The following is a 20,990-nucleotide window of genomic DNA, read 5'->3' as shown; positions in this document are numbered from 1 at the left end:
GAACTATGCTTTAAAATTCCAGAGTTATTTAATATTTACTCTAAGATCTTTTCTACTAAGCTTCGGTTTAATGCTGAAAGTAAGTGTGCTGCCAAGGGTTTGTCCCAGTTTGGTGTTTGAACTGACTCTGTACTGAGCATCTTGCAGCAAAGCATGGCTTTTCCTGGTGGTTATTTCTCCTGCTGGGGCTTTTCATATGACGGGCTCCAGAAGTGAGAAGATGAACCTGTCTCTCCTGTGCTTTTAGGGCTTTCTGCAGCTGGCAAGCTGACGGGGAGGGAGCGTGAAGAAGAAAGCCAAGCACTAACACAGAATGGAGGGAAACGTTTCTCACCAGGGAAACAAACTGTCCTCCAAAATTCAGAACTATTTCCAAAGTTTGACATCTTATTTGCTTTCCAGGAAATCACTGAGAGAAGTTTAGTAGGGACATTTGTAAATACGTGTGTTTGTATCACCTCCGTAGTGGAACGGTGGTGCATTATGCACATGTTCATGCACCTATCTCCCCTAAAAATGAGACTGGGCAACTAGGATCCATATATTACTTACTCTTTGAGCACTTGACATTATATCCTTTAAGCTTAAACAATTTTTTTCAGTACAAATGAGAGAGACATTGGCCTCCTCCGGGGAAGCACAATGAGGTGCGCCTTTAATGCAAGCACAAATGGGACACTAAACAGGTTGAGAGCAAAATAAAAATAGCTGTGCTGTAGTGTGAAAGGAAACAAATGGAGTTGGAACCTTAATTAACTCCTTCTTTAAGTATCAGACAGCAATCAGCACAAATTATGGAGTAGGAGCTTTATGCTCTTGAAAACATGGAGTCTTTGCTTCCCTGCCTCCTCCCCTCCCAGCAGCTGCAAGAATCCAGCTGAGATCAAGTATGGTTTTTTTTTTATAGCACTTGTAAAAATCAAGTCCACAATCAAGTAGACAAAGCAAAGCCATCATGAAAGGAAGTAAACATCCGGTCTCAGTTTGTGTGTAGCAGGCTGGCTGAAATCTAGCCTCTCCAGCACAGCTGAGAGCCTGCTCAGCAGTCTGTGCGGAAGGAGCTGGCAGCCTTAAACCAGCCTTTAATGAGCCTCATCAAACAAACAAACCACAAAAAAAAAAAAAAAAAAAAAAAAAAAAAAAAAAAAAAAGAGGCTTCACAAATTAGCACCAAAGTCAAGCACTAGATGATTCTTGTGGTTTTGTGAAGCGCATCAATCCCCATCGTTTCTGGGACTGGGGGGAATCTGTGCTAACGTTACCCCTCTAAATGCGGGGCATCTATCATATAAAGGACATTTATATGATATATAAAAACATTCTCCAGACTTCTTTACCTTGACTTCTTCGGACAAGAGAAATCACATATTGAAGCTTCCCCATCCTGTCCCCCTTCCCCCTGATAATAGAGACCTGTTCCAGGCAAAGGAATAGGATGGAGCTGAGGGTTTTTGTTGTTGTTATTGCCTTCTGCCAGTGGGTTCTGAGAAGGCCATTGGTTAACACAGCTTTTGCAAGGATGAGGAGCACAGCCAGACAGGTTAAGTTTCATGCCTGCTATCCCACATACCTTGTGCTTCATTTATTTTGATGAGCATCACTTTCCTGCACAGGTGTGTAAGGTGTGATTCATTCTCTAAGCACAGCATATGATCACAGAAAAAAAAAAATCTCACCAGCTTGCAACAAAATAAGGGGTATCTATTTCTCACTCTGAGCACAGGACCATGTTCTTCAGTGAAATTTGCATGCTATCTGAAAATCTGAAAGGAACAGTATATTTTTATTATGCCAAAGTTTGTGTAAATGTGACAGGAACAGCAAAAGATGCTTACTAAATTCCTTATTTTTTTTCCCCCAGAGATCTATGATTTGTAATAAGAGCAACGACTAGAGAACAACTCTTACATAAGACCAAACTTCACAATTTTGCCTAATTCTTTGCCCTTGAAAGGTGACTTTCTAATCTATCTCCTGATGTACTTTTTTCCCCCTCACTGTGATTCTTTGCACAACTGTCCCCATGACAAATATAGTTTGAATTGGGAACAGCCCTGTCTGGAGTGCATGTATCAAGAGTTTTTTCCAATAAGCTGCAGCTCCTATCTTAATAAGAGCCTTATGACAACTACAGGACTTTCAGTAGCAAACACAGCTTCAGTACAGCATGCTCAGGCTTCTCCTTACCAAGGAATAAACTGTCAAGTTTTGCTTCCTGCTAGTTAAAAAATAGCCTGAATACTGCAGAGTTGGCATAGAGGAACAAAGGTTGGTTTTTGTCTTGACTCCTCTTAGGAAGGAGGAGTGCTGGGGAGGTTTTTGGGGAAGCATCTACACTAGCATTTTGGTGGTCCTGCACTCCAAATGGGTATGAGATCACTTGTATGAGGATTTTTTTTTATCTGAAACTGAACCAGAAAATGAAATCCCAAAATATTGCTCACATACCCCAACCACATGCAGTCCCTTGGACCAGGCTGTGTCTAGACCAAACCAAAACACTCAACAATGTGGATGTGGATGTTGTTGCATTCTCATGTTGCATTTCCTCTTGATGGAAAAACAACATCAGCCATATCCCCTTAGAAATCTGCTTGTCCTCATCTGCACTGCTGATTGATTTAGACATATCCAGTAAGATTTAGACATACCCAGGTAAGACAGTTGGAGGTGTGGGGCTCAGTCAATTGCCAAAGTAGGTAGGGAGACTTCCTAAACAGGACGATATGTCTTAAAACAGGACAACCCTAGTTTCCCCTAGGCTATTTCCATTCAGATTTCAGACTAAACCCAGAAGCATTTCCGTGGACACCCATCACATATTGCAAGCCAGAATCATGGCTACACCACTTATGGCAAAATCTAACTTTTTTGGTGATCCCTTTTCTAGTCAAAATTAAAATCACCTTTTCAAAAACGGATATCACTTTTCTAAAACAAATCTGAGCAATAATAGGCACTATCTAAAGGCAGTGACCAGTGAATCACAGTGAATTGCTGATGAGAATGTAACTTGGTATTGCTTGGCACGGCATTACCAAGTGATGTCAGCCGAGTGCAGTGTAACGGAAATGATTGATCTCATCTTGCTTCACTTGCTGAAGCAGAGGCTTGGAATAATGTTGCGTGAAGCAAAACTTTTGCTTTTTGATATTTTAATTCACGAGGTAGCAGTTTTATGGTGTTTTCACTTTTCTAAGGGCTTAATTCTGAAAATGTTGAAATGAAATATTTCTCCTGTGAAGAAAGACTGAGAGAGCTGGGGACGTTCAGCCTAAAGAAGTGAAGGCTCCAGGGTGACCTCACTGCAGCTTTTAAATGCTTAAAGAAAGCTTATTAAAAAGATGGAGAGCAAGTTTTTGCAGATAATGACAGGACAAGGGGGAATGGTTTTAAACTAAAAGAGGAGAGATTTAGATTAGAGATTAGGAGGAAATTCTTCACTCTGAGGGAGGTGAGGCACTAGAATAAGTTGCCCAAGAAGCTGCGGATGCCCCATCCCTGGAGGTGTTCAAGGACAGGTTGGATCTAGTGGGTGGAATCCCTTCCCATGGTGGGTGGTTTGGAACTTTAAGGTCTCTTTAAGGTCTCTTCCAACCCAAGCCCTTCTATGATTCTATGGTTTTACTCTAATTTCAGGAAAAACTTTCTTTTTGGAACAGTTTTAGGCTGAATTAAAGCCAAATTGTTTGAGTTATTTTGGTCAGTCTCACTTCATCTGTTTTGACAATGAAAAAATAAAAAATTAAAAAAAAAATAATCTTTTAGTGAAAAACACTGTCCTACAGTTTTAACCATTAATTACATACATATTTTAAAGGATGATCTGAGGGAAATAATGTTTGGTGGGGTCTAGCCACTGTGCCAGACACTGATGGCAGCAACCAGAGCTGTGCTCATTTTCTAAAAGCTGATAGACATCAGCCTGAACTTCCACCTAGAAAGATGGAAAAATTCAAGTGTCTGCACATTCAGTGAGTAATATTTCCTTTCTTCAGACTCTCAAATTACTTAAGAGAACAGTATCATCCTGAGGGAAGAGAAAAGATGAAGACATGGAAATAAAAAGGACAACATAAAATAACCACTACCCTTTCCTTTCCTTACAGCAATGCCATAGCACATTCCTCTCATGTTCTTTCTTGATTGAGAACCTACAAAGACAGATAGAGTTTTCCCAACCCCAGACACACCAGATATCCCCAGACCATGACACAAGGATGCTCCCAGGTTCACAGTTAATATCCAGTATCCCTCTGGGATACACAGCATCTTCAATGCTGCAGCTGACTCTGTTGCATGACAGTGCATTTCTTCATTCCTTTTCACCAGCCTCCCCCCTTCACCTGTCATCTTGCTAGCTCCTCTTTTTTCTCCCCATTTTTCCCATTTTTCCTTAGTAGCTTTGCCCTGTTTTTGTTTTGTTTTGTTTTGTTTTGTTTTGTTTTGTTTTGTTTTGTTTTGTTTTTGGGGGGTGGGGGGGAATGGAGAGGGTGGATAGTGTTAATTTTCTTCCTAGTAGCTAACATGGTGCTGTGTTTTGCGTTTAGGATGAGATCAATGCTGATAAAACACTGATATTTTAGCTGTTGCAGAGCAACGTTGTCAAGGAATTTTCAGCTTCTCATACTGTCCTGACAGAGGAGGTTGAGGGTACACAAGGAGCTGGGAGAGGACAGAACCAGGACAGCTGATTCAAAGGGATATTCCATATCATATGGCATCATGCTGAACAATAAAACTGGGGGAGTTGGCTGGGACAGAGGGCAACTGTTGCTCAGAGTTGGGATGGACATAGGTCAGTGGGTGGTGAGCAATTGCATAGTGCATTATTATTGTTGTTTATATTTGTTGTTTATATTTGTGTTATGTTTTATATTTATATTTATATTTATATTTATATTTATATTTATATTTATATTTATATTTATGTTCATGTTTATATTTTTTATTGCTATTGCTATTGCTATTGTTATCGTTATCGTTATTTATTTTTAATATTTATTGCTACTATTTTCCACTTCTTTTCTCTCCTATTAAACTGTCTTTATCTCAACCCACAAGTTTTATCTTTTTCTAATTCTCTCCCCCATCTCACTGTGTGTGGGTGGGAGTGAACAAACAGCCTGCCAGATTGAACCTCAGCAAGCTTCTTCTACTCTGCAAACAGAACACCACATCACACTGAAAGGCAACATACCTTTGTTACCCAAAAGAAACTTCTCATATAATCTTAAAATTTTCACATCACAAGGCCACAAGAGGTTACATTACATCAAGCAGACAATTCACTGCAGCATGTTTAACAATAACTGGGGACACCAGACTTTCTTACTTTATGGCAGATATAGATATTACTTTACCTTAGGGCATAAATTTTTCTTTTCCTTATCAAAAATACCTCGATTTTGCTAAATATGATAAATGCTAAATATGATATATTTTTTTTTTCAGTCCTTATTAGTAGGTTTACAAGCATTTACCTTTATCTAAGCATACGATTTTATCATGAACATTTGAACATTGAGTTTCCCTCAGACTTAGCCAATATTGCAAGTAGTCACCTAATAGTTATTTCCATAATTCTTTGGGGCCCAAACTAGACACATGCAAGAAGCCATGTGGGATATTTATTTTTAGCAGAAAATCCATCATTCTCTGTTTTGTCATTTATACCAGCTCAATTCCAGACTACACCAGTACTAGAGCAGAATTTAGTTCTTTTTACCTGAATAACCTGGTTCTACAGTACATATTGGCTGGCTCCACCAGCTAGTTCCCATGGCTTATGATATATGCATTCATCCACCAGTTCTCTCACTCAGTTCTTTCATTCATTTATTGGACAAGAAAATATACAGGCCTTGAAAGCAGCATCTCTGCAGGAACACATCAGCACAGGGAGCCATGCTTAGGATTTCTTCTTTTATTTGGAAATGTTAAAAATAATTCCCCATTTTCCCCTGAATCATAAGAAAAAATCTTTAAATTGAAGGTGATCAAAAACACTGGAACAGGGTACCCAGGGATCCTGTGGCATCTCCATCCTGGAAAATGCTCAAAAACTCACTGAACATGGATGGCCCTTAGCAATATATTCAAGCTGACCCTGCTCTGAGCATGGGTTTGGACCTCCAGAGGTGTTTTACATCCTCAACCATTCTGTGATTCTATGAATTCTATACAGTAGGCATTCAATGCAGTAAATGTTTTAATTTACTTGTTGGCTGGAACCTTCCCTTTTGAATTGTGTCTTTGACTTCAGTGGCAACAGGCAGAGACCTCTAAACTGACTGAGAATGTATCTGCTGTGCAGTGCTGTTCTGATACATGTACTTCAACTAGCATGGGTATCACTACATTCTAAGTGTAAAAGTGCAAAGATTAGGTTAGGCTTTTCTAGAGTTTGAAGGTAATGTTAATTTAGGTGTTGAAACTACAAAAGACATCACAAAACCACAATCTACACCTTCCATACCATCTTCTGTGTGGCTGTGGTATGGATAAGTGATGGTGCAGTGGAGAAGCATGATTCTGCCATTACAAATCACAGATATGGATGGACATGACACCTTGGCTAACATCTGCGTGTATGGGTTACAACATACCAAGAGCCAGCTTCTTCTCTAGGTGACCCTACATGTTTGCATAATACACTTCTCCTTGTAAGAGGAACTCTGTTGTCTGTCTCAGGATTTAGTAATTCAGTAATTTTGAAAAGGTCAGCTCTGGAATTTAGCCTATTAATCAAAACGTAGGCAATTCATTGCAGGCTAAGTGGTAATTTCAATTTAGCGTCAACCTGGGGGCACATGCTTCATCCTTTTAGCTGGCTAAATTTATCATTAATAGAAACATTGAAGTAAACGATGTCATTCCTGGCCGTGTACCGATCTACCATCGGGATCACATGATGTGTATAATTCCCAAGCTTCACAGAGGAAGGGCAATCAGTTTAACATGGACTTGTAAATAAATGCAATGGGTTTGCTTTTCAGACATTTATATAATGGAAAGTGTTGGCTTTGCCTTAGGCAGAAAGTGGGGACAGAAAGAAATAGTTCCATTTAAACATTTTGAGACCTCTCTTAAGAATTCTAATGACATCACTTAAATGTTAAAGTTACACACATATATATGCTTTTTTCTTGTTTTCAAGTATTTTCATAATGCCATTTCCTGCCTAAGTTCAGAGGCAGAAATGTTGACTTATAAAAAACTGGGGAAACAGTCTATACTTTCATAACCCATAAAAGAAAGGAAAATTTTTCATTCTGCAATTGTAAAATCGAGTTATGAAAGGCTAGATTTGCCCTGCTTAACTGAATAGCAGTGAAGGCCTCTCTGTAGGCAACACAAAGAGAGATATATCAGTTGGGTTGATCCACCTTCTGAATCTTCTCTGTCTCTCACTGTTGACTCTAGTGATGATACAGAATAGCTAGTCAGCCAACACAGGCATTTCAGGTAGATGCTAAAGTGAGGTGGGGTGAATCCCTACCTAAATGTTTTACCCTGGTTCTCAAAGCTTGGGATAGATGAGTAATTAAACCAGATTTTCCAGAATCCCAGTTGTCATCCATAGTAAGCCAGAGAACTACAGAGTGCTATAGGTTGGGAGGAATATCTGGAGGTTTTCTCCAAACAGCTGCACTGAGCATGGCAAGAAGGTCTATTTCTTCATCACTGGAGTATGAACCCTACCATAATAGATGAGGTTTTGAGGTTTCATAAGAAGAAATAGAGAATCAAAGTGACTTCACTTTACAAAACACAAATACATACACTTATTATGCTTGTCAGTCATCTCAGATGCTATATTCACCATTTCCACTTAAACTTGTAAGACAACAACAAATAGTTGTCATCATCAGTAAGATATAGGCATTCACTGTAATAAAAAATATTATTCTGTTCCTGAAATCCACTCCATAGCATACAATCAAGAACTGCACCTCAGTATTACATAGATAGTGAGGTATTTCTCAAAATAAATAAATAAATAAATACATTTGATTGGGAATACTTTAGTACTTTTTTCTCATCCTGAAACAGAAGAAAAAATCTTCAAAGCATCAATCATATTTGCAAAAAGAAAGTTGCCCGAGAAATAATTATTTCTGTAAAAAATTTAAAGATGCAGCTATAATGACATGCCTTTTTAAATGTATTATTTGAAATCTCCCTAGATCCCCCTAAGGGCATTCTGCTCAGACTGACATGCTGTCCCTGGAAAATTTTAAAGGAAATGAAGCTTCACAATTCTTCACAGAGGAATGTTTCACTTGAACAACTGCAAGCAGCTTCACAGTCTGAATTTCACTAGAAATATTGGTGATAATTAGATGGCAAGTCCTGTCCTTTCAAACAGATTTTGTACCAGTTTGTCAGTACAAAAACCATGTTCACTAAAATTGCTAAGACTGTGTAAAAAGCTAGATGTCTACATTTAAAATTTTGAATTTTATTATGTCCTGTCTAGAATGAAAGCTAGACTGGCAGACAACTCATATGATGGAGAATTTAATATTTAGGGTTAATATTCACTATCTCCTATTATTTGCAAATATGGAACTGAAGGACAAATTCATCTTTAGCACACATAGCAACTGAATTTGCTTTATATTTCTAGTCCACAATGTGCTTTGCCTTAGTTATTCACAGGCTTTCATCTTCACCTAATCTTCATCTGCTAATGAACTGGAAATCACTCCTGACACTGCCAAATGGCTGGCCAATAGGGATAAAAAGCAAACAAGAGTTCTATAATGAGAAGTACTGAATTTCAGAGTATGTAGAGACAAAGATGATTTCTAGCTCTTGACCACTGACCTTTTACAGTAGGAAGACACAAAAATGAAAGAAGACCTGATGCAAGACATGGCTGGTCAGAACCACGCAGTCATTGCCATGGTAAAGCTTGTTCCGCAATCTGTCCAAAACTTACTTGGGCTGAGACTAGCTACCTTCATTGTGTTAAGAGGTTTCTAACCAGCTGAGCCAACACTCATGGCAACAAAAGACTTCCTGTTGTTCTGAAAATCTTTGCATCAGGGTTATGCAACAGAAATGAGACAATGGAGCCACCTCTATTTTATATATTTTTTTCTAAATGCAAGATTTAGCAGAAACCAAAAAGTGGTAAAACTGAGTTTTTAAGACATTAGACACTCACAAATAATTGAATATATGTGCTCAACAATGTAGTAGGCTATTTCCATTCCAAAATGTACTATTATATTACTTGCTGGAAGATACATGGTAAGTATCAGTGAGATCTGTTGATCTTCTAATAGTTGTTGTTTGGTCAACACAAACTACCTTTAATATACTTTAAATTTACATAGGGAATAGTCAGCCTTCTGGACAAAGATTCCTCCACCATAGATCTTATGTCTTCACCCAAAAATCCCAGACATATCATACCAGGATTAGCATTAAGTGTTGGTCCAAGCACGATGCAATGAAGCTCTTACTTCATTTGATTATTTTTTTTAATGGCAGCTCACAAGGATATGCATTCAGTGCAGTACTATATACAGTACAGTACTAAATATCCCATGGAATTGTTTGCAGCCTGGATATTACTCATCAGAGCCCACTGTCTATTTTCAAGGAAGACTTTGATTAAGACAGATTTATGACACTGGATCCTGATAATGCCTGCCACATTAGGGACTGAATGTTAATGACTACCAGTCAGTTTGAATTAACCTGTCTTGGAGGGACATGAGTTAGTTAGGATGGGAATTATACTTTGGCTTGATGGCAATGGATTTGGTTTTAAATCATTGTCTAATATGCTAGTACTTAGATACTGCAGGAATAGAGTGCTCTAAAAAATCTAATTTGATCTCAGTATATTAAGAAACTGCATTGAGACCACACACATTAGGATGAATTTAAAGTGATTTGAGCCACCCTAAGTTATTAATCCTGATCTCCTGCTTCTGACATGTCCAGAGGCATACATGTCTCCCAGAGGCTCTACTAGCCCTATGTGAATGACTAGAGATTCCATTGGTGATACGTATCTACATGATAGCAAATGAATCAAGCCACATTTATTTGTCACAGTCATACGGGCAGATGCAGTAACATTCATCCCCTTGTGCAATAAACAATAATTTTCGAAGACAAGCTGTTAACCCATGATCCCCACAAGCATCTCATCTTTATATGTCCTTGCCTTTCCTTTTTTTAATCTGTTTAATCTGCAGATATTTAACATTCTGTATTTCATCTATTTTGATATTAAAAAATAATAATAATAAATAAAAAAATCTGTGAAACATTCTATCAGGATGGATCATTCACATGAATGACAATCATTGATTTTACGAAGTAATGACATTTTAAATTAGGAATTACTCTGTATATAGCCTTTCCTAGGAAGCACTGCTAGGCAAAGCTCAGTTCATATCTGTATCTTCTTAGAATGAGGATGCAAAATGTTGCCACCTCTATTTTTCCACTGCATCACACGTAATCTTAGCTAACTCCAAAACCACTAAGTTACCCAATGTATCCCATAACAGCATGAACATCTTGCCACATTCTAGTGACCAGATCAAATGCAGACAGTGGAAATAAGTTGAAGAAAAGTAGGACATAGCTAATACACAGTTGAATTTGACGAAGTATTTCAGCTCCAAAACCTTGATCTAGCTTTATCAGTTCTAATTATAGCAGCAGTCCCCTGTTTTAAAAAGGGGACCTATAACTTCAACACTGCCTACTCTCCTGTTATATTGAAGGCCAGATATGGGACAACATTTACTAAACATTATGTGTAGGTGAAGTCTGTTAGGATATCAATCTATCTTCAAAAAAGTACCATATATGTGCATATTCTAATGGTTTGAATTGATGTCAAGATTTTAAAATATTATCTATAACATTAAATTCACTTTGCCTAACTGCTGACTGATTTATTAGTTGGCACAGTTTATGAACATGAAGGAATGTCTATGTAACCACAATGGTAGTCCTTATACAACATGACCCATAGTTTTTAATGGGAAAGGAATTTAAAAAACATATTTTAATATCAAAAAAGAACTTATCCAACTCAGCATACCATCTGCTGAGGGCCTTGTTAGCAAATATCAGCTGGGAAAAAATGCAATGCCTTTATGTATAAATAGAAGATGTCAGTTTGGAAGCTTGTCAAACTAGCAGCTCTTAGAGGAACTACTTGTAAAAGAAAGATGTCAGCTTCCAGTTTTATTTTTGTTCTTCTGTTGAAGATGCATTTTAGAATTGATGTTACTGATTTTTTTATTATTTGTAATTAGAGAGCAATCAGATTCTTTTCATGACAGTGAGTTTATTTCTTCCTTAGCAAATGTTTTGTTGTAATTGACCTACTTTTAATATAATTTTATCAATGAAAATATATAACCTTATGTAAACCAGGTATCAGTTGACTTCTTTTTATATAGTTTAGACAGATGAGCAGAGAGAGTGCTATGAGCATAGAGTGCTATGTAAAACAAAACCCTACTATTAGTATTCCTCTTTCTAGTGTTCATTTACTCATATAAATCCCACTGGTAATAAGGCAATTACACCACAGATGGTAGAGTTCAAACAAATTAGATTCTACTGTCTCTTCACAAATAGCTTCCATGCACAAACTTCTCCAAAGCACGTATGTGCTGAGCCCTCATCTTGCCACTCAATTGCTTGCATAACATCACCAGCATGCTTTTATCTGCATTTCACCTTATTGGCTTTGCCTTTTCACTGGCTCCTTCTCTTGCCTTGGTTGGCCTTTCATAGTTATACACCCTTCTGCAGTTATTGCCCTCAAAATACAAATGAATGACAGACACCATGGGCTCATCAGCTCTGAGACTGGTATTCTCATATTTTGCATTTCTTCCTTCCCATTGCTCCTTCACTGTCCCATGTCTCTGGCTTTGCCCTTCTGAGGTCCCACTTGGGTACTGCATCCAGGTCTGGGACCCCCAGCACAAGAAGGAGGTGGAGCAGAAGAAGGAGTGCGTGCAGAAGAGGGCCACAAAGTTGATCAGAGAGCTGGAGCATTTTTTCTATGAAGACAGGATGACAGAGCTGGGGTTTTTGAGCCTAAAGAAGAAAAGACTCTAGGGTGACCTCATTGCAGCCTTTCAGTACTTAAAGGGGGCTTATATGAAAGATAGGGAACTTTTTTTCTCAAGCAGATAATGACAGAACAAGGGGGAATGGTTTTAAATTGAAAGAAGGGAGATTAGAGGCTGGGAGTCAATTCTTCACTCAGAAAATGGTGAAGCACTGGCATAGGTTGCCCAGAGAAGCTGTGGATGCCCCATCCCTGGAAGTGTTCAGGGCCAGGTTGGTTGAGGCCCTGGGAAACCTGATCTAGTGGGTAGCATCCCTGGCCATGACAGGGGGTTGGAACAAGAGGATCTTTAAGATTCCTTCTTAAAGGATCCTGAGCCATAGACTTATTCTTATCTCAGCAGCCAAGGCCAGCTTGACTGCTATTCTAAATAAATGGAGACTTGCCTTGGCATGATGGAGTGCAAGAGCAGCCTCTCTAAATATGGAGAAGATTATGTTAAAGCTTGAGCAGCAGGATAGCTACCACTAAATAGAGCACTGTAAAGCCATAAAGGTACCAACATGCTGTTCCTCTGATGAAATTATCTCAATACACACTGACACAACTCAAGTAGCTGGATTGTTATTGTTAATTGTATATGCCTCTTTTTTGGGTAACCTGAAGTTCTGGATCATTTCCATCCAATTTCAGCCACAACAGATGCCTACTCCTCTGTGGGATGGGAGTGGTCCAAGGTGAATGTGCCTTTGTACAATCTGCCTGTAGTGTTTGTTATTTAAATTCATAGGACAGGCATCCTCAGAGTAAAAGGGGCACCTCCAGCTATATTTATGAAACTTGGAAGAAAGAGTGACACCAAGTCTGCACATTTCAGCTGAATCAGAAAAGAGGTGGACAGAGGACAGAAAGAAAATTCAAGAGCAGTGACTTCAGCTCAGGCATCATAAACTAAAAGCATCAAAGTTTAAAACCAAGATTTGATTGCAGTCTTATCTAACATATTCATTGTATCCTTACTTATAATTTTAAACTTAGTGGGCACAGACACAAGACACAAAGGAAATGCTTCCTGCAACTATGAGGTTTCCCATTTAACAAGCAACATCAAGTGTGTGGCACATTAAGACCCAAGAGAATATTTAATTGACTACACTTTACCAACTGCTTTCTATTTTCAGGTGATTTGAAGTGGTGCTTCCTGTATTTTCTGTGTAAAATTTTTCTTTTTAATTAAAATTTGCATTTAATTCTTCCCTATTTATAATGGAAAAGTTTCTTTTATTCACAGAAACAGATTTCAGGGCCCACTTCTAGAAAATTCTCGCTACTAAAGCAATTAAGTTATGCTTTTTAAACATTAATGAAAAATCTCTTACTGGCAGGGAGCTTCTGTAATCAACTCTCCTTTCATTTAAACAGAAATGTCTGCACAGAAACCGAGAGAAGGCAAATATCTGCCTCGAAGTTTTGGATATGGAAACTAAGTGATATCTACAGACTGAACGTGAAGCTTTTTAATTTAAAGAAGCTGTAGTATCTACTGTCCCCCATCTGGAAGGTATTTGCGGTGCTCTGGCTGCTGTACACAACTAGGCAATCCTGAAAGACTAATGGGAACAGAGAAATAGAGAATTTGGGATGCAATTATAACTTGCCAAAGTAGTGAGCAACGCAAAGAACTAAAAAAACTTAACTTTACTGGAAGTTGAAGAAGTCTAGTTACAGTTTAAGGATTAAAAAAAAAATAATCAGAAATTTCAGTTAAGGCTTTAGAGGCAACAAATATGTTGTGAAAGAGGTAGAAATAAATAAAAAATGAAAACAAGCAGAAGCAGGAAACAAGTTTGAAGCATATAATTTATTAAAAAAAAAAAAAGAAAAAAGAAAACCAACACAGATTTCAAGATTAAGTTGCCAGAGAGACTGAGTACCACATTTCTGCTGTGCCCTGGGTATAGCTTTGCAACTGTTTTTGCCCTGTCTAAAGTGAGTTTGTATCTATTTGTTTGTTTGTTGTTTTAAGATTAATTCTTTAGATTATCTGCAGTTAACTCTTGATGCTTTTTATACATTTAACTTTGAAGTCTAGTATCAACCAACACTGAATATATTCCTCTGAAATGTACAGCTGAGTGTATTAAAGGCTGGAAGAGAGAGACTCAAATGTCTGATTTAAAATATTCTGGGAAAGCTTTTATTTGACTTAACTGAGTTATTTAAAATGAAGGTGGGGGGAAAAAACAAATGCTGCTGGGAAAATTATGGCAGACGATGGAGAGGAATAGCTGAAAGCACACAGGAGGCTCTTTGGCAGGAATTCAGTTCCTGGGAAAACCATAGAGTGAACCCTCTTGAAACACATGGGTGAACAATGGAGGAGTCTCAGAACCATCAGCATAGATTTCCCAAATGTAAATCATGCATGACCAATCAATCTGCGTGTCTTCTCTGATAAAATGACTGGTCTTGTGGACAAGGGAAGAACAGTGAATGCAATTTGCCTCAACATAGGTTGGGTTCATGGAGCAGTGGTTAATGGGTCATGCTCCAACTATAGGCCAGTGACAAGTGGGGCACCACAGCAGGCTGTCTGGGCACCTGGGAATCAAACATCTTTATCAATGACCTGAAAGAGGCCCTTTCTGTGCTGCTGAGAGGTTTTACTTTACAACAGAAGAACTGATATAAGATGGGGTCATGGTATCTCAAGGAACTCCAGGGATATAGAAGGCTTCTGGGGTCTTCTCAGCAGAAATTCAGGTGACAGCTTTGGAGTTCCCCTTGTTTTGAAAATTAATGGCAGCAGGAGATATTGTATGTAAAGCAATGAACTGCAGTAAATGGCAAGGCATTCTTTTGTGAAATACATAATCATATTCTTATAAGAAGAGAAGGGCAACTAAGAGGGTCTGAATCTCAGAGACAGAGTTGGTTGACAATTGACTAGTGCAGGCAGCAAGGCAGTGCCCATTTAAAACAGAGCAATTTTAAACAGTCAGATCCCATTCAGAAATGAATTGAAGAAAAGCACCAAAGAACATTAGGGTAATTTTTCAGCCACATCCATACCAGCACCAGGAATCTGGAGCTGAGTAGGAACACCACATCTGGTAGGAGCTGATGTAAATCCATTTGCTTTCACATTGCAGTAAACCAGTAACATAAATAAATAATAATAATAGCATTAGAGTTGGGCAAAAGGTGTCTAAAAAGCAAGCAAGCAAGGAGCCAATAACAAAACAGCAAGCCACCTTCCAGCTTTATTGCTAAAAAATATGGAACACTTAAAATGACTTGCAAACTATTGGAAGTTTCTAATGGAAGGTGTCCCTGCTCATGGCAGGGGGAGTGGAATTAGGTGATCTTTAAGGTCTCTTCCAACCCAAACCATTCTGTTTCTATGATGATTCTATGAAATCGTCATCTGGGATATATACAACTCGGAAGAAAACATGAATGAAAAATCAGAAGCCACTTAAAAGGGGGGTTCTGGTAGCCAAAAGGGATGGGATACCACAATTCTGAAAAAAAAACACTTGTGACCAATTGTGGCTTTAGAGCACAGTAAAGCGAACAGTAAGATTTATTACCACAAATAAGTTAGATGGAAATAGAAACAGAAATACTAGTATTACAAGCTTTCTATCTGTCCATTGGACACATAAACGGGCAACTTTGTCTTGTTTTCCAAATGCAGAAAATCAAAAAGAGAAAGACAGAAAAAAAAAATAAAAAGAGAAAAGATAGAAAAGAGAATAAAAAAGTTTGCAAGGCTGAAAAAATACTCATATACACTATGAAAGAAAGAAACAATATCAAGAATAGAGAGGCAGTAAAATAAGCAGTGATGCAGAAAAGCCAGATGTGTTCAAAAACTTATTCTATTCTGTGTTTTGAATGAAGCAGCATGACCTACACTTATCACTTGAGCATGATAAAGTATTTTCCAGTCCATAAGTAACTCAGCAAGATATTACACAATAACCATATGAAAGAAACATTTATTTTTAGCAAATCCAAAAAGCTTACACCAGAAGTAGAAAGAGTTGGCTTAGGGCATTTTGGCCAGATGCTATTTTCAATCTATCTGGGAACAGCATGGTCTGGAAGGATAGAGAAGTGTTAGCATCCTACTATTCAGAAGTCAGGAGGGATAACCTGGGTAACAAAAAACCTGCTGTAACCCTGCATAAATTAATGAAAAACCTGACTGAGCATTAATTTATCTGAGGGAGAAATAAGGAACAAGAATATAAGTACTGCCTCTCAACAGTGTCTCTTGAAAAATAAATCATGTCACATAAGCCTGATTACATCCTTCAGAACACTACAAGTTCAGCTGATAAAGGAGTTAGTAGAGAGATAATATGCTTAGATTTCTGCAAGGCATTTGACTTAGCACAGTAGAACAATCTGATGAAATTTTTAAAATTATGCAATATTGATAAATACAAGTTTAAATAGATTAAGACAACAAACCAATATCAAAAAGCTGTTAATGTGAAATCATTAAATGAGATTAGTTGTTATTTTTTTATTAAAATGAGATTGGAACTACACATTTATTGAGGTAGTATAAGTATGCTGCTGATAAGTTCAGTAAGAACAGGCAAATTGGTAAATCATCATTTCAGGTCAGGCAAAAAGAAGGATGTGGATCACTATTTTTTTTTCTTTCCCTCCTCCTTTAGACTATTCCAAGTTATCTCCATGATCAAGGGCTGCAGAACAGGTACATAGACTTGGTCCTGTGGAGCCTCAGAAGAATTTAGGTGTTCTGAATGAGCATGTATTAATAAGAAAGGTTAGGAAGGAGAATTTAAATGTACTTATGTCATTGGTAAAACCAAGACTGGAATGATAGAGAGCAGTTTTGATTTCCACACAGTATAAGAAATAGTGAAATACAGATGATAAGGTTGAGGGGAATCGAAACACTATGAGGACAGGCCTTCAAAAATAAAGAAATGTAACTGATATGAGACCATATAAAAAAAAAAAAATATATATATATATAAATTTGGTGTGAATACCTAGCAGTGAGCATTCAGCTGGAGACTGGGCTCTTAGCAAAAAAGTGGATTTTATTCTGTGTTTCACTAGGTGAAGAAAGAATCTTGATGGTTCTATGAAGCAAAAAGTAAAACAGATTTGGAGCTCTATACAGGCATAGTTTTGTAATAGTCAGCTGTCCACTGAATATTAAACTGAGTAACCAAAAGATCCTCTCCACTTCTCAGGCCTAAATCTATGTTGCTTGAATACAATGGGGCACCCCCATACACACACACTTTTTTTTTTTTTTAATATAGCTAGTCCTTATGTCAGTGGATTTAAAAGAAATAAATCTTAAAAATGCCATATATACACTGAGAAGTGCAGAAGAAAACACACCTTCATCTGTGATCTAAGCTGAATAGAACAGAGCCAGCAATACCCTGAAAAATGGAAAACTTCATAACCCTTCAGCATCGTACCCTGTCTAGGTTCACATTTTTGCATTCCCAGAAGAAAAAATAAAAATAAATATATTAAAAAAAAAAAAAAAAAAGAATTCCACAAGGGTGCGATTGAAGCAAATATTGATTAAGGAAGAGTTGAGATTTTTTTGCCTCCACTGATCTTACCTGTTCTTTTGGCAAAGGCAGGAAGGCAGAAAAGCTGTTGGTGCCCACTTATCTTAACATTTCCATCACAGCCTGAAATGAAATCACATTTGCAAGTATGCCATAAGGTTACAAAAAGTGTTGTCATTCAGATGGGATATATCCTCCTCCAACCAATGGCCAGAAAGTACCCTATAAGATAATTGACAGGCTACTGTGAATTACACAGCTATAAATAGCACATCAAGGGTGCCTGGTGAAAGGATGATAAAACACAAGTGAAAGTTGAGTTTTTATGAAGTCATTTGCACCACAGAGAAGTATTTATCACAGTACTTGCAGTTTTTCTATTTTTCCTTCCCCCATACATATAGAACAGAGAGCAGAAGGCAATAAAGAACTGTGAAATGTGATTTTTAAGAAGTTCACTCTGTCTTCCATTTCTGTATTCTTTCTGTTCCTGCTATTTTGTTAAGGTTTCTGTAGCACTACTTATATCAGATCAGTCTTGTTCCTATCTCTCCCTTCAAACTGCTTTCCCATCAATAAACCTCCCTTACTCTTCAGATGATCACCAAAAAAAAAAAAAAAAAAAAAAAAACAAACAAAAAACACAGGGAAGGTGGGCATCTGTGTATTCTGGTAGCACTCATAGTTACAGAAACACAGAGATACAGCACTCAAAATTTTCCTTTAGAACAGAAATAAATCCCTTATTTTCTGTTCTCAACACTGAAGGGACAGCTTGAAGGATCATATGTTTGATTAAAGAAATATTTCTTTCTGAAAGATAGAGAAACGATTCATGAAAGTTCAAAGAAGATATACAACCTTCAGGAAGGTTAATGGCAAATAGCAAAAGTCATTTGTTATTTGTGTATGGACAGAGTACCCTCATCCACATAACCAGCTGTATATAAGACAGAGATTACTACCCATGAAACTGAGAGTTAGCTCAAATATGCCTGCATTTTTATATTCCCTTATAGTTGACAGAAGCACACAACTGCAGTTGAGAGTCTGAAGAGTCCTTTCAAACTTCCATTCATAATACTAGTCATCATCTTTGATTAAGCAAATCTGACGTGTGAAAGGTTGTGGTAGGACACTGCCGTTGAAGACAAGGTAACCAGACATGGCTTGTAGTTCTGATTATACACACAAACCTGCTTAATCCATCAATAAATCGTTAATATTAAATATATCTCACCCTTTCCTAAGAACATAAACAGAGGAAAAAGAAGACAAGTGTCTGAAATGTAAAACCTTGAATATGGTATTTAAACCAACACTGTTTTTCTTCTCTGACTGACATGACATGATCCAAGCTGTCCATTAAGGAAAGGAAAGGAAAAGAAAAAAATTAGTTGAGACAACCTGGAGCCTTTGTGTTTACCTGATGTCAGAGTCAGCTTGCTTCCCTGAAAGCAAAATACGGAAGAATCACACAGATGAAGAAAGAAAAAACAACAACAACAACAAAAAAAACATTTTCTTCTGCAATAGAGTAGGTTGGAGGGAGGGCAGCCACACCATGCTTCATTCCATGCTGTAAGCACATTCTCATAGTCTTAGTGATTATTTCAGTACAACATTGGCTAACAGAATAGGTCTGCTTTTTCTCTAGAATTATCAAATTTCTACCTATTTGATGCTGTAGGTCACTGCACACTATTCATTATTGGCTTTTAAGTTATGGGTTCCAATAAAACACAGTCAGTAATTGCAAAGAAAATAAGAAATAAAGGGAAAGAAGGGAAAGGACAAAAAGATAAAAAGAAGAGTACAGATCTCACATTGCAAGTGACCATGGCATATCTCAGGCTGGGGAGATACAATAAAAACAAAATCCTTTGCCCTGTTTTGGTCTAATAATAATTCCTTCCATAGCAACACAAGCCTAATGACACCTCACACTATTCTGGCCTATTGGGAAATAAAGTGTCTTTCCACATGTATTTCATTCATACAACCTCAATGTCAAATTAACCCCTCTGGAGGGACTGCAAGGCAGAAAAGCAGATGTTCTCATTCTTTACCAGTTTCAGATGATCGGGTTTGGTTCATTCTCGTCTGATCTCTTCCTTGCTAGACATAATCTCAACATTGTTCTTAGGGCCTTGTCAGCAGACTTTTTTGCTGAGCTATGTTCACTGTCCTTATGCATATGGCTAACCAATGGCAAATCTGCAGACTTAGTATCTTCTGCAATGAACACAGGAATAAATGACTGAGACTCAGCTGATGTAAGGGAATTTGTTAGGCTACTGTGGCTCACCTCTCTATCTGAGTCAATTGTCTTTCTTTCAATTCAGAATTTGTAAGAAGTAAAAGTTGTATTTACCTCTTATCCACTTCTTTCTCTACCTTCTCCATTTATTTAAAGATCTGCATCAGGAGAAAGACTTTTTTTCCTCTGTGCATATACAAAATCTTTCACAATGAATTTCTGATCTCAGGTGCAGATATCTATTTATCGAGTCACTTCTGTGGTCCTCATCATTATTAAAAGTGTGAGCATGCAAAAGAAATAGAAAAATAGAAAGGAATGGAAAAACAAACAAACAAACAAAAAGCTTATTTAGATTGTGTGAGAAAAAAAAAAAAAAAAAAAAAAAAAGGACATGAAATTATAATATAATTCATGTTTTCATTACTGTCAGTCATGACCAAACAGATTTCCTGTTAGAAACTGATCAGTTTTCAGGATATTTTTTGACATTGACTCTGAATACTGATTCCAATCAGTATAGACCACAGTGAAAAGGCTTTTACTGTGTTAGCTTTTTTTTTTTTTTTTTTGTGCTAGCTGGGCTTTTACTAGTCAAGTTTTCCCTCTTTCTTCTACGCTTCCTCAAAATCTAACATCTTCTATATAAGTTTTTCTTCCTCTTTAGCCCATTGAACATCCTAGACCCTTATTTAGGCTTAAATTTAAGAAGACAAATACATCCTTATTCTTTGGCTCCATCACAATCCTGAACTGTTTAAGGTACAGTTAAGGCTATGATTAAGCCAAATCCTCATTTCTTGACCCAGACCTTGGCCAAGCTCTTTGTTGTGAAAAAGGTAAAACTGCAGTAATTATGAGACAATTTCCTCTTCAAAGGCCAAGCAGAATTTTCTATATACTAAAGACATTAAAGACCAGAGATAATACTACAGACATGCAAAGAGAAAAAGAGAAAGAAGTACTGTTTAAAGGTAGTAAGTGCTGTAACACCACGTACAAATAACCATATCAGTAAGGAAAGCTCTGAAGAAAGGTTCTCTGTAACTGTTTCAGATGAAGAAAGGAGGCCAAGCTTCAACTA

General features: G+C 37.5%; 1 long non-coding RNA gene across 1 annotated transcript; it reads right to left on the bottom strand.

The window, feature by feature from the left end:
* Window positions 1–15,314: 15,314 nt before the first annotated feature.
* Window positions 15,315–17,770, bottom strand: LOC110351562 (uncharacterized). Its single transcript, XR_002399166.3, has 2 exons — window positions 17,698–17,770; window positions 15,315–15,591 (listed from the first exon to the last, which is right to left on the bottom strand). It is a non-coding gene; the product is annotated as an uncharacterized lncRNA (long non-coding RNA).
* Window positions 17,771–20,990: the final 3,220 nt, after the last annotated feature.

The sequence above is a fragment of the Anas platyrhynchos genome, chromosome 3 (genome assembly GCF_047663525.1).
Source record: "Anas platyrhynchos isolate ZD024472 breed Pekin duck chromosome 3, IASCAAS_PekinDuck_T2T, whole genome shotgun sequence".
In the NCBI taxonomy this organism is placed as follows: Eukaryota; Metazoa; Chordata; class Aves; order Anseriformes; family Anatidae; genus Anas; species Anas platyrhynchos.
This window is presented reverse-complemented; position numbering and strand designations above follow the sequence as displayed.